This window comes from Myodes glareolus, chromosome X (genome assembly GCF_982192425.1).
Source record: "Myodes glareolus chromosome X, mMyoGla1.1, whole genome shotgun sequence".
NCBI classification, from domain to species: Eukaryota; Metazoa; Chordata; class Mammalia; order Rodentia; family Cricetidae; genus Myodes; species Myodes glareolus.
In genome coordinates, this window is record NC_142053.1 from 117,114,197 (window position 1) to 117,127,740 (window position 13,544).

At 40.3% G+C, this 13,544-nt stretch overlaps 1 long non-coding RNA gene across 1 annotated transcript; it reads right to left on the reverse strand.

Annotated features, from left to right (window-relative positions):
* Window positions 1-125: 125 nt before the first annotated feature.
* LOC146889052 (uncharacterized) lies at window positions 126-1,672 on the reverse strand. The gene is made up of 2 exons (XR_015000417.1): window positions 1,433-1,672; window positions 126-337 (listed from the first exon to the last, which is right to left on the reverse strand). It is a non-coding gene; the product is annotated as an uncharacterized LOC146889052 (long non-coding RNA).
* Between the last annotated feature and the right edge of the window lie 11,872 nt (window positions 1,673-13,544).

The following is a 13,544-nucleotide window of genomic DNA, read 5'->3' on the forward strand; positions in this document are numbered from 1 at the left end:
GGATAACATATGATGTTTGCAGATTCCTTATCCACCAAAAGCATGACAGGAACGTGGAGGTCACGTGCAAGTGAAGACACTGGGCTGATGATATAGAGTATTAACCATTAAATAAGAAACTAACATTTTCAGACTTCCACACACTGTATTTTCACTAAATCTCCAGGACAACTCAATGAGAAGTGTAGGTGAAAAAAATGAGGCAAAAAAGACACTGACTAGCTTCTCTCCACATCCAGGGCCATCAGACTGCCATCAGTAGAGTCCAGACAGCCATCAGTAGAACCCAGACAGCCATCAGCAGAGTATGACGCTTGAAGTCCTGCGCTCTTTACACCTGCACAGGAAAGAGAACAAACATACCTGACATAGAATTGGGAACTTGGTTGCGGTCTACCAGTTTGGTCCCTAAATAATCAGTATTTCCACTTAAATAATCTGGGTTTCAGCTCTGTATTTATAAAACACAACTAGAGTAACGAAGGCAATTGGAACTACAATGGTAGAACCAATGGTTTAGGTTATCTAGGCCCCCTTTTGATCTCCACCAGTACTCTCACATCGCAAGAAAAAGGCATGCCTATTGTGGTGAGGGGTGCCTGTAACTCTAGAGTTTGGGCGGTACCAACAGAAGGAGCAGGAGTTCAAAGTCATCCTTGGTTATGTAGCCTGAATGTGGCCAGTTTGGGCTACGAAGTATCATGTCTCAAAAAAAAAAAAAAAGCCATGTGGGTTAAACCTTACACAAAGAACTAGACAACCAAGGAAATCTGGGAGTGGGAGAAGAAGTCTTCCCCAGGGAAGAGCACACCAGTTGGTTGTTCAGTTCCAAACAAGCATCCCTGAAAACAAATAAAGTAACATTATACAGACTTGACAAGTTATATTTAGGAATATATATGTATATACAAAACATATACACACAACAACAACAACTAGTGAAAAGAGAAAAGGGAGGGTGTATGGGGGGTTGCAGGGAAGAGAAGAAAGGGAGAGATATTGTAATTAAGTTATAATCTCAAAAAAATTTTAAATAGATGTAACCATGTTAAGAAAAACAAACCAAACAAAAACATCCTACAAATAAACATTATTTTGCACCTAAACGTTCAGTGAGGAAAACCTAGGTTATATTGAAGTAACAAACAGCACCCAGAATATCAGTGGTTAACACAGCAAAGGTTTCCTTCTTACAGTAGTCATCATTGAAGTGGGGACTCAAGTATGCACTCAGAGCTTTTTATGGTTGAGGGGGGCATTCTGGATTAAAAGTATCTTAGATGCCCAGTCTAGAATTAACGTGTACCATTCCTGTTCTGTCTTATCAATGAAGGCCTATGAAGAACCAGGAAGAGAAGGGTTGGAGTGCTGAGTGCCCGGTCCTGGACAGAAAAGGAGAATGAGAGGTGGCTTTGGTGATCCAGGTACTCACCCCAGTCAAAGCAAAGTGATAAATCCTCCCCTTCTGGTCACCGTGTGATACAGAAACATTTTTTTCTCCAGAACACTGTGTTAGCTGTAGTGGTGGGAAGCTGATTGCACAAGGGAGGAGATAAGCAAATCATGCATTCTCCTGAGGGGCAAGAAGGCCCTCTTTTGTTCAAAAGAAATCACTAAATGCCGACAGTTGGGCATGCTGTCATTCTGGTCAATGAAAGTTACAAATGGCAGTTTAATGAAAAATGAAACCAGACTTTGGCCTAAACCAAGATGAGGATGGTGGGACCAACCCTTTCTGAGAATGTGTTCCAGTTTGGAAAGAGCTGAATGTGGCCCTTGGCCAACACAAATAATTAGAAAATCCAGAGGGAGCAAAAGGCAACCCAGTTAGTCTGTACACTAGGATTAGCTGGTGAAACTCACCACCACCCTGGCTGGCAATGAGCAATCACCAGGCCATGGGTTTGGGGTGTGGTAGGAGGAGGAGCTTTTCCAGTTATTGAGAAAGAAGATAGTTTACAGGCTGAGGACACATTCAGCTTGGCACTAGCACAAGAACTCCGAACCCCTTCTGGGTCAGCGAGAGTGGTAACGTACAGTGTCACTCAACTGTAAATGGATCTTCTTGGCTTTTGAAAGCATAGGGCTCATTTCAGAGGGGCAGTATCTGGAGGAAAGAGGCTCCCCATACTAGCCTAGTTTGGTTTCCCTAGCCTCTTATCCCTGGAGAAAGATACCGTGAGACTATTCAAATATTCCCTTTCACCTCAGCTCTCCTCGCACAAGCTGTAGCGTCCATTAGAACCTGCATGCATCAAATCTTACTATGGTATTGATATTTCTCTCATTTCATCTTCCTATATAAATGAGATTAATGTTTGTGCTGGATAATTTTATGTCAAGTTAACTCCGAGAGGAGGGAACCTCAATTAAGAAAGCGCCTCGGTAAGACTGTAGGCAAGCACGTAGGGCATTTTCTAAATTAGTGATCGATGGGGAAGGAACCAGATAACTGTAGGTGGTGCCATCCTTGGGCTAGTGGTCATGATGTCATAGGAATGCAGGCTGAAAAATCCACGAGGAGCAAGTCAATAATCAGCACCCCTTTCATGGCTTCTGCATCAGTTCCTGCTTCTAAGTTCCTGCATGGGTTCCTGTCCTGACTTCCTTCGGTGATGAACAGCAATGTGAAAGTGTAAGATGACAAAACCCTTTCCTCCCCAAGTGACTTTGGTCCTGGTGCTTTGTTTCAGCAATAGAAACCCTAACTAAGACAGTGTTCTAAACTAAAACAGAGCCCAAAGAATTTCCTTATCCCTTCTACAGTGTGAAGAGATAGGTATATGATAGCTGCCTATGAACCAGAAAACGGAGCCCCACTAACCCCAAAGCTGCTGGTGCCATGGTCTTGAAGTTTCGAGCATTCAGAGCTGTGAGAAATAAATTTGTCATTTAGCAGTATCCTTTCTAAGACTTTTTAGCCCCAGTGACCTTAAATAACCACCAACTGCTCTCTACCAAACTACCTCTCCTCAAACTTTAACGTGCTTATGACTCATCTAGAAGTCTTGTTAAGGATGAGGAGATAACTCAGTGGTAGGACCCCTACTTATGCATCCAAAAATCCCTGAGTTCAATGCCAAGCACTAGAGGGAGAAATATCTTGTTAAAATGCAGACAAATTCTACTTCAGTGGATTTGGCATGGTGCTTGATTCTGCATTTCTGCCATAAAATGCTGGTTGGTATTCCTAGTCTATGTTCCCTACTCTTCTGGAAGAGGTACCACACTAGCTAGCTTAGGCTCTCACACCCCTTTGTGATCTGTAGCAGTAGCCTCCTAATAGTCTCTCAATTGTAAATGGTCTCATTGACCTTCCAAAACACCTCCAGGATTCCCTTGCATCTGCAGGATCCAGGCAAGACTCCATGGCTTGGCATTCATAGCGTTTTGGGAATCTGTCCTCAACCCAGGCTTCCGTGGAAACCCTCAACTCTATTTGGAATCTTCCTACACTCTGCCTAGATTGTGCCTACCCATTCCCATTGCTTTATTTTTATGTTTGCTCTGCTTCTTGTTTGACATCCTTGCCTTTCAAAAAGCCATTTAATTTCCGAATCATACACTTTTCTCAAGGGTAAACTCATAATCTGCTTCTTCTTTGAACGCTCTTCTGCCTCTGCTCTGTAAACTCTGCACTGTGTGACAATCCCAGGATGCCAGGCAGAAATCATAGCCTCTTTCTGCCCACAAATTCTCATAGCTCTAATTTGTCTGCACCTTTCACTCATGACCTTGTACAATCTTAGTCTTCAACTAGAACCTAAGTGCCCAGAGAGCAAGACCTGCAGCTTGTTCCGTTTCCTATGGCGTTCACACCTATTTCCTGCTAGAGTAGATGTGTTTGACAAGCTAAGTCAGACCAGACTATAGTGACAAGTCTAAAACCCAGTGACAGCTGCGCAAAGGTGTATCTTTCCTGATATGAACCCTGAGGTAGAACAGGATAACTTCCCCCAACTCAAAGGGAAGCCATCAGAAACTCATATATCCAACATGACTGAGGCAGGGAAGAGAAAAGTAGAGACAGGCAAGCTTTAAATGTCTTGGGTCAGAAGCGACACACACCACTGGTGTTGTGTTGACCCATACTAGTTCCATGTCTCAAACTTCAGGGCAAGGAAGGCTGGAAAACCTCCAGTTTCACAGCAAGAAAGGCTGATACTTAGTGTACCATACATCCCAGTATACCGATAGAGCCATAAGGCTAGTAGTTAGTTCTTGATAGTTCAAGTCTCTTTCCCTAAGTCTTCTGTAGCTTCATTAGATCTTTCTTAAGGGTTCATAGTAGACATTGTTCCCAATTTGTCCTCTCTAAACCCTTCAGTTTCCTTTCCTTGCACAAATTTTCAATCAACACATTCAATTTACTTGTCTTGTTTATTGTCTATTCCCCCAGAAACAGAAGCTAAGTTTTATGAGGTCTAAGCTTTTAAAAATTATTTTTGTTGTTCCCATGTCCCCAGTGTCTAGATGTACTTAGTTGGGATTTCTGTTGCTGTGAAGAAACACTATGACCATGGTAACTCTTATAAAGGAAAACATTTAATTGGGGGATGGCTTACAGTTCAAAGGTTCAATCCACTATCATTATAGTGAGAAACATGGTGAAATGCATGCAGACATGGTTCTAGAGAGGGGCTGAGAGTTCTATATCTGGATTCTCAGACAGCAAAAAGAAAGAGTGAGACACTGGGCCTGGCTTGAGCATCTAAAACCTCAAAGCCCACTCCCTATGACACAATTCTTTCAACAAAGCGACACCGACTCCAACAAGGCCACACCTCCTACTAGTGCCAATTCCTATGGGCCTATGGGAGCCATTTTTATTGAGACCACCACAAGATGTGTACCTGGCATATATCTGATATTTAATAAATAACTGATAAATGAAGCCAGGGCTGGTAATAAATACCTGCAATTTCAGAACTTGAATGGCAGACACAGGAGGATTGGAAGTTCAAGGTCATCCTTGGCTATACATCAAATCAGAGTCAGCCTGGGTTGCATGAAAACCTGTCTCAAGAAAAACAGACTAGCCTAGGATAGGATAGGATAAAACAGAAATAACTGGTGAACACCTAAACCTGTGAATTGCACATTCATAGGAGGGGAAGCAGTGCTTTGTTTTATTGTTTTTTTTTAACCAAGTGCCTTCTTGGATGACATTGACCTCACTTGAGTAGATGCTCAAATGAAGCATGCATGCTAACTGCTAGAACCGAACTTGCCCCGTGTTCCTTACTATTATTGTCTCTACACTCAAGGGTAGAACGAGGCACCAGTAAAGTAAAAGACACTGATGCTAGGAACTCCCATCTTCTGAGTTGGTCTCTTGATAGACTGTGTACCCAGGAAAGACTGAGGAAGTCTCTGGAAAGCAGGCTATTAAATAGTCTTCAGGGACACTACTGCTGTCCCTCCATATGAAAAGAGTAAGCTGAAAAGCGCAAGTTATTCTCCATGGTACCAGGTTAGGTGCCCAGTGCCCCCCAGGGGCTGCTGCCCCGGAAAGAAGGAGGTGGCACTCGGGGACAGCTTCAGTCCTCCCGCTTTATTCTTCATTCTCTGGCTCTTCACTCCACGAAGTAAAATGTGATAGCAGCACAATTTCTGTAGCTTTTCTAAGAAACTCCTCTTTGCTGGCACATAAAAGGACTCTCCTGGATTCCTGCCATTGGCCATGGGGCTTTAACACATTGTTGTTGGCTCAGCTGGGGAGACAAGATGAGTAAAATATTCTCCAAACTCCTGTGGAAACACACAGCAAGTGTTTCCAACCATACTGTATTATTTGACCTAAAATATTTTCCCCGTGTTATTTGCCATGTTACTTCCCTCAGAACTCCAAGTGACCCTCCTTTCTCAGACCCACGGCTGGTGGCTTACTAAGAGGGTCCTAAGGCTGAGGGTCACCACTTACTGTCTCCGTGACCTTTGGTAAGTTAAAGCTCATTGCTGGATCTCAGTTTCATGTGTCATGTAAAAGCAGCATCAGAACGATGTTTCTCCAACTTTTAGTGTATGAAATCATTTGGACGGCTTGTTAAGCCTAAGGGCTGGACTCCAACCCTACGCTTTCCGATTTGGTAGGTTTAGGGCGGGATCCCAGGGTTTGCACCTCTAACAAGTTTCCAAGTAAGATATAGGCTACTGGTTAGAGTAGTAAACGAACCTAGAGGTTTTTGTAGTGTTCTTTCAATGAGCCTATATCAGTCAGTCTGAGTCAGGGCTCTTTGGGTGCAAGTGACAGAAACTTGACTCAACTAGGTTAAGTAAGAAAGGAAATTTATCAGCTCTTAGGTCTGGGAATGACATAAGTTTGATGGATTCTGAATACAGGAATTCAAATTATGTTACTGGAGGGTTTTTTTTTTCGCTTTTTTCATTACCCAGTCCCACCCAATCTCAATGTCCTTCTATGCCAAGTCTTCTTCCATGCTAAGCACCATAACGGATGGTTGCAAATACCTCCAGTTTATATCATCCCAGATGGTAAAAGAAAGAGAACTCTGACCTTCTGTCCAGGAACAAACTCTGGTTCTGATGTGCCTAGTCTGGAGCACCATGTGGCAAGGGTAAAGGAATAAAAGCGTTGACGAAGCTGAGAACACGCACTTCCTCTGAAGCTGGGAACTACCATATTATGACGGATGGAGCTGTTCTCAGCCTATAATCTCTATGGCTTCTTATCAATTGCTTTTTTTCTTTTTCCTTTTTGCCTATGTTCCAAGTAGAATGTTTGTTGTGTCAAAACTCATCTTATCTACTTACCATCTCTTAACAGTCTTGTGTGTTTACAAAGCTCATTACAATCCTCCTTTGTCTCTGAAAACACAGCCACATACCATGTCTTTCTCTCAGAGTAATAGAAATCAGTTTCAAGTCAAATATTATTGAGTCTTTTTCAGTGAATGGTCCTGTGATGGCTAATCTTGCTTGGCACAATCTTGCTTGTCCTGGATACAAATGGGAAGAGAGAACCTCAGTTGAGGAATTACTTATATTAGAATGGCCTGTGGGCATGTCAGTGAGGGCATTTTCTTATTTGGCGATTGATGTAGGAGGACTCAGATCTCTGTAGGCGGCACCATCCCCAGGCAGTTGGGCCTGGGATGTATAAGAAAGGTAGCTAACATGAGCTTGGGAGCAAGCCAGTAAGCAACTTCCATGCATGATTACTGCTCTGTCCATGCTTGAGTTCCTTCCTTGACTATGCTCAATGATGGACTGTGATGGGAACATGTGAGCCAAATAAATCCTTTCCTCTCCAAGTATTTTATTACAGAAACAGAAGACAAACTTTACACTTAAAGTCCCATACACTTTAGAGAGTTGACCATTTCATAAGCATCACATTCTGTTTTGTTTGTAAAGAAATGTGAACATGTCTCTTCAACCCCAGCCTGCAGAGGAATGGCTTATTTTCAGCATAATACCCAATCAGGAGACCTGGGTTTTTTTGTTGTTGTCAACATATATTCCTAGGCATCACAATGATTCTCCTTCATGTATGTAATGTGTTTTAATCATATTCACCTCCATCACCCTCTCTTGTCCCCTTCCTATTCTTGCTGAGTCTCTTCCTCATCCCAACAAACCCCCTTTCTACTTTCATGTCCCTTTTTAAAAACCAACGAGTTTCTTTAGAGTTGCTTACAAGAGCATGAGTGGGGGAGCTCATTGAGAGGAGTGCGAACACCTTCCCAGCAGTTATACCACTGAAGAAAGTCTCTCCCCATCCTCTAGAAACATTGCGACATTCACAGGAAAGGGTAGAGCCTGTGAAGTGCCTTCCCCCTTGATGACGGGATGTTGAGAGGACCCAATCTTATGGAGCAAGTCTGGTTTCTTTCTAGAAAGCGATCACTCTTGGAGAAGTTCCATGTATTTCCTTACTTGTTAAAGACCTGGAATGACCTACATCAGTGGCACCTATACTTAAACACTGTGCTGACCTGGGGAACTTAAATATTGATGCTTGAGCCTATCCTCAGAAAATCTGTTTGCTATGCTAGGGGTATCTGCATTTTAAAGCTCTCTAGGTAATTAGAACTACTAATTAGATAAATGCTTATTTTTTTCAATAAATCAATATAACCCTAACCTCCAATCTCACTGAAGATAGCATCTACCACTGAATGTAGGTAGCATCCACTGAAAAATCACCAAACCCATCTTATGAGCTTCTGAGAAGGTTGTTTTCTGACTGCTCTAACAATTCACTTTTCATTTTTGTTTCTGGCCTAGAATATTGAAAGCTTTGTTAAAACTGACCAGGAATCTTCAGAAGTTCCTTGGTGATTTTGACACAGTCAAAGTCCTCGATCCCATCATTACGATATTAGAATCCTGATTTCAAGGGAGTTAATATCATACCCTGGTGGGCTCTCTGAGGATGGACTTTGCCCAGCACCTATGAAAATAAGCGAGAAATATCACCAGCTAGGATCCTCCTTACACTTCACCCTCTTTTATAAAAGCAGACGTCCTTTTGTTATTTGCTCATGATAGTTAGTGATATAACTTATTAATGAACAGAACTGTGTGAGTCAGACAGGTTTACTCAAGGGAGGCTGAGTTAAGACAATCACTATTAGTTCAAGGCCAGCCTGGGCTACAAAGTGAATTCCAGTTCAGCCGGGTCTAGACTGTCTCAAAATAAACAAAGAACCGTGACCAAAAAAAATGTTTGAACTTTGGACTATTACTACTTCAAGTAGCCACTGTGAGATGGCTAGAAATGCATAATCTCAGGTCCTAGTCTAGCCCTACTACACTGGAATCCATATTTTAATAAGATCCTCAAGTAATTCCTATGCACATTCTGTTGTGGACACTTTATACAATGACTTCTTATGTCTTATTATTTAATTGGCTAAGGAAAATATTGACACATTATCCTGACTTTTGTCTCCCCTCAAAACAACTTTTGAAACAGTATCCCGTTTTTCTCAAGCTGGTCTCAAGCTTCCTATGTAACCAAGGATCAAACCCAAGGGAGTGGGCATGCTATGTGAGCACTCTACCAGGTGAGCTACATTCCCAGGCCCTTCAAAAATTCTTAAAACTTCCAAAGGTTAAATAGAACTGCTAATTAGATAAATGCAACTGAAGTACAGAGTTCTGGAGGCAGAATACCAGCTCCAATGCTTGGGCAAATCACTCACTCTCCCTCGTAATGGATTTCCTCCTTGTAAACTTGAGATAGTAATAGTCTACACGGTTATTACAAGAATGAAATGGTGTGGCCCATCTGGAACCTTGCTATCGGAGTATGGTTTCCAACTCAGTAGTAACTGCATCATCTGGGTGCTTGATATAAATTCAAAATGTGCACTTTAATAAAGTTGTTATATGATTCTTTCTTTAGAAATTCTTCTGTGTGGGGCTGGACAGCTAGCTCAGTCGTTAAGAGCTTAAATAGTTTTCATTTTTCCCTGACTTTGGGGGAACACTCATCCCTACACTCTCGATTTTCTCATTTGAAGTCATAGGCTTTATTCATCATTCCAGAAAGTGAGCTTGTGAAATTAGAGGACTAGAGGACATAAGACTGTTCCTTGGAGTCCCCAGGGACGGTGTGTAAAACCAATGGTTACACCCCTTCTGAAGCAACAAGCCTCTCTTTGTCAATGTGGAGTTCCTTTGTGTCCTCAACCATGGCTTTTGTACAAAGAAAATATTATTCAGAGGCTAATTTTGTTCTTGGAAATAATATTCAATTCAAATTAAATCAACAAATTTTAAAGCTGAGATCTTTCTTAAAATTTTAGGTTCAGATTGTGAATTCTATTTGCCTTATAAATAAAGTTGGATTTTATCAAAAATTTACAGGGACTTTAATAATTAAGCTCTTTAAAACAATTTAAAACACACTTATACAAACATGTCATCTACTTGATTTCCTAAGTACATCCATTATTTCCTAACAACTTCTTCAAGAATGTCACTGACTCTAATAAATCTAATAAATTGGCCTTCTAAATAAGTTCTTTCAAATGTTCTAAAGTTTTTTTTTTAACAAGTATGGTAAACTGGTTATTACAAACCCAAATTAATTGCTCACATGCACATTTTTAATTAGGGACATAAGGCTAATAAGTTAGATAATCAAATAGTTAAAATTGGGCATTAAATTAGACATTAGAGCCAATAAACACAAAGAATTTCCACTTGTAACACAAAATTAGAAACACTTATCCATCAGCCACAATTGCTTATCTCTATACTTACTTGTAGAGCATCTTTGTATTAAAGTATTGGTTCAAAGCAGAGTTTAATTTTGCCTTGTAGGGTGCACCTGGAAATGTCAGGAGATATTTTTGATGTTACAACAAAGATGGGGGAGGAGAACTCCTGGCCTCTACTAGTATGCTTTCAAATATCCTGTGGTGCACAGGTGTTGCGGCGAAGAAACAGTTCCCTCCCATTTCCTATTTGGTGGGAAGTAACTAACAGTGAATAAATAGGAGAGAAGGCATATAGATTTATTAGTGTGCAAGAGGGAATAAATTCAATTAAAGCAGATGAATCACAAATAGGGGCTCACCCACTCTCAACAATATTTAGGGAACCAATGGGGATTGTAGACAGTTTTTAGAACAATAGTAAATCATTTTTCAGGGTTACTTACTGGACTTAGAGAATATATAACAGCCTGAGACAAAATCTACTAGGTTCACAGACGAGGAAATGGCTGTAAATGCTTCTCCTTAGACCACTGAATGTAACTGAAATAGAAGACAATGATGTACCTCTTCAGAAACATTTTCAGGACTAGGAGAGCTAAGAAGTCCAGAAAGGTTGCAGAATAAATGATTAGGATATTTTTGCCTGATGAAGATGACAGCTGTGGATTTTTCAGCTACTTTTCCCTCAAATTAAGAATTTTTTCTTTAAGCATTATTTTTTTTTCTCGTTTTTCGAGACAGGGTTTCTCTGTAGCTTTGAATCCTATCCTGGAACTAGCTCTTGTAGACCAGGCTGGCCTCGAACTCACAGAGATCTGCCTGCTTCTGCCTCCCGAGTGCTAGGTTTAAAGGTGTGCGCCACCACCGGCCGGCTTTCTTTAAGCATTTTTATTATAAAATGGTGTTATGTTTTTCTATATTTGTAATGAACAATCCGAAAGTGAAAAATTAAAAGTTAGGCAGATACACTGTGATTGTAGCAGTTGAGAGGTAAAGACAGGAGGATCAGGAGTTCAAGCTCATGCTTGATCACATAGCAAGTTTGAGGTCAGCCTGCACTATGTGAGACCTCATCTCAGAATCTCTCCTCCCAACTACACTTACAATGGTAATCAAAAAATAAATAAGTAGAATTAAAGCAAGAAATATAAAGCGCCTACTCTGAAAACAATAAAATATTCTTGAAAGAAATTAAATAAATAGACACACAACTCTGTCAATGAACTGAAAGAATTAATGTTGTTAAGATGGCAATGACCCTCAAAGTGGCAGATATAGTGCTTTCCTTATCAAAATCTAGACCCTACAGAAATTGATCCTAAGATTCATATAGAAATGTAAATGACACGGCATACACCCCATGAAAAACTTCAATAAAGGAGAAAATTTGAACTACAATTTCACCATCTATAAACTTATTACAAAGCTACATTAACCAACACAGTCTAGCAATGGCATCAAGACAAAACTTAAATCAGTGAAAAATAACTTATAGTCTAGAAAGAAATTCCTATGCTTATGGTCAGTTGATTTGTAGGAAATAAGCCAAAATAATTCAATAAGCAATTATAAAGATTACTTTAAAAGCAAACAAACAAACAAACAAACTCCAAGATGTGCTGGAATGGCTGGATATCAACATGCAGCAGAATTAACTTGGATCTTGACTTTCTACCATGTAACTGCAAATGGATCAAAGAATTAAATGTAGGAACTAAAAGCTAAAAGTATTAAAACTTTTATTTTTTTAACATGTCTAAAATTTATTTTTTATTATTTTTTATTTGTTTGTTTATAAAAATTTCCACTTCCTCCCCTCCTCCCCATACCCTCCCATTCCCCCCACTCCCTCTCCTCCCCCCTAGAAAAACAGACTTAATTCATTTCGGACTTTAAAAACCTTAATTAATTAATTAATTTTAATTGTGTGTCTATGCCACAGCTCATGTGTGGCCAGGGACAACTTGGAGGAGTCAGTTCTCTTCCTTCCACCATGTGGATTTCTGGGATCAAGCTTAAGTTGTTCAGCTTCACAGTAAGTATATTGTTGTGGGGTGTTATTTCAAGATGTGTTACCTTCGTTTATGCTGTGGAACATTTGCTTAATGATGCAAAGATGTGCTGCACTCTTCTATGTTGCATTTGTTTACTCTGCGTTACTTTTCCTGTCTAAAATATCTGATTGATCTAATAAAGAAACGAATGGCCAAGAGCAAAGGAGGAAAAGGGATAGGCAGGGCTGGCAGGCAGAGAGAATAAATAGGAGGAGAAATCTCAGAGGAGGAGTTCGAGAAACAAGAAAAGAAGCGCCAGCCATCCAGCTACACAGCAAGCCACAGAGTAAGAAGTAAAGCAAAGTATGTAGGATAAAAATAAAAACCCAGAGACAAAAGGTATATGGAATAATTTAAGAAAATCTGGCTAGAAATAAGTCAAACGAAGGCTAGGCATTCATAAGTAATAAAAAGTCTCCATGTATATTAATTTGGGAGCTGGGTGGTGGACCCCCAAAGAACAAAGAGCCAAAAGTACCAAAAGAGAAAAAATAACCAACAACAGTATATACTTAAAAGAAATGTAAACATACCTTTCACAGTAAAATTTGCATTTATAGATTCATGGAAGCCTTGTTCATGATAGCCCCGAAGTAGAAACAGTACAAATGTCCATCAACTGATGAGCGGATAAAGAAAATATAACATGCCTTCACAATTTGACTCCATAAAGAAAGAACAGTGATCAAAAGGACAATTCAAACTGCAGTGCCCTTCACAGTCGTATTTCTCTTTAGAATATTTCGACAGAAGTGCAAAACACTTGCCAAGTATGTGTGTGTGTGTGTGTGTGTGTGTGTGTGTGTGTGTTTGTACAATTACTATTTAGTTCCCGTGTTCAAACTATCACACAGCAAAAATCTTGGAACACTGCTTCAAATAATATATTGCTGAGAAAGATCTGTCAAATATCCCCATATTCTTCAGATATCCTCCCACATTCTCAAAGAAGAGCAAGTTTTGAGCTTTTCATGTCTTCTCAGATGTTTACTTGTGAGTCAGTTTGTTTGTTTCATCTTGGTATGGTATCTCTTATAGTCCAAGTGGACCTCAAATTCACTATGTAGCTGAGGGTGACCTTGAACCTTTACTTTTGGGTGCTGGAATTAAGGAATTATGCAGCCCTGGGATTGAACTCAGGGTTTGTGCATGCTAGACAACTGTCTATCAATAAAGTTGCATCCTCAGCATAGGAAGGATCACTTATATAAAAGGAAAAATGTTAAAGTAGAAAGGAAAAGACTGATACAAGCGAAGAAGTTCATGAGGATACATTTTTTTCTACATTTCCCAGGTT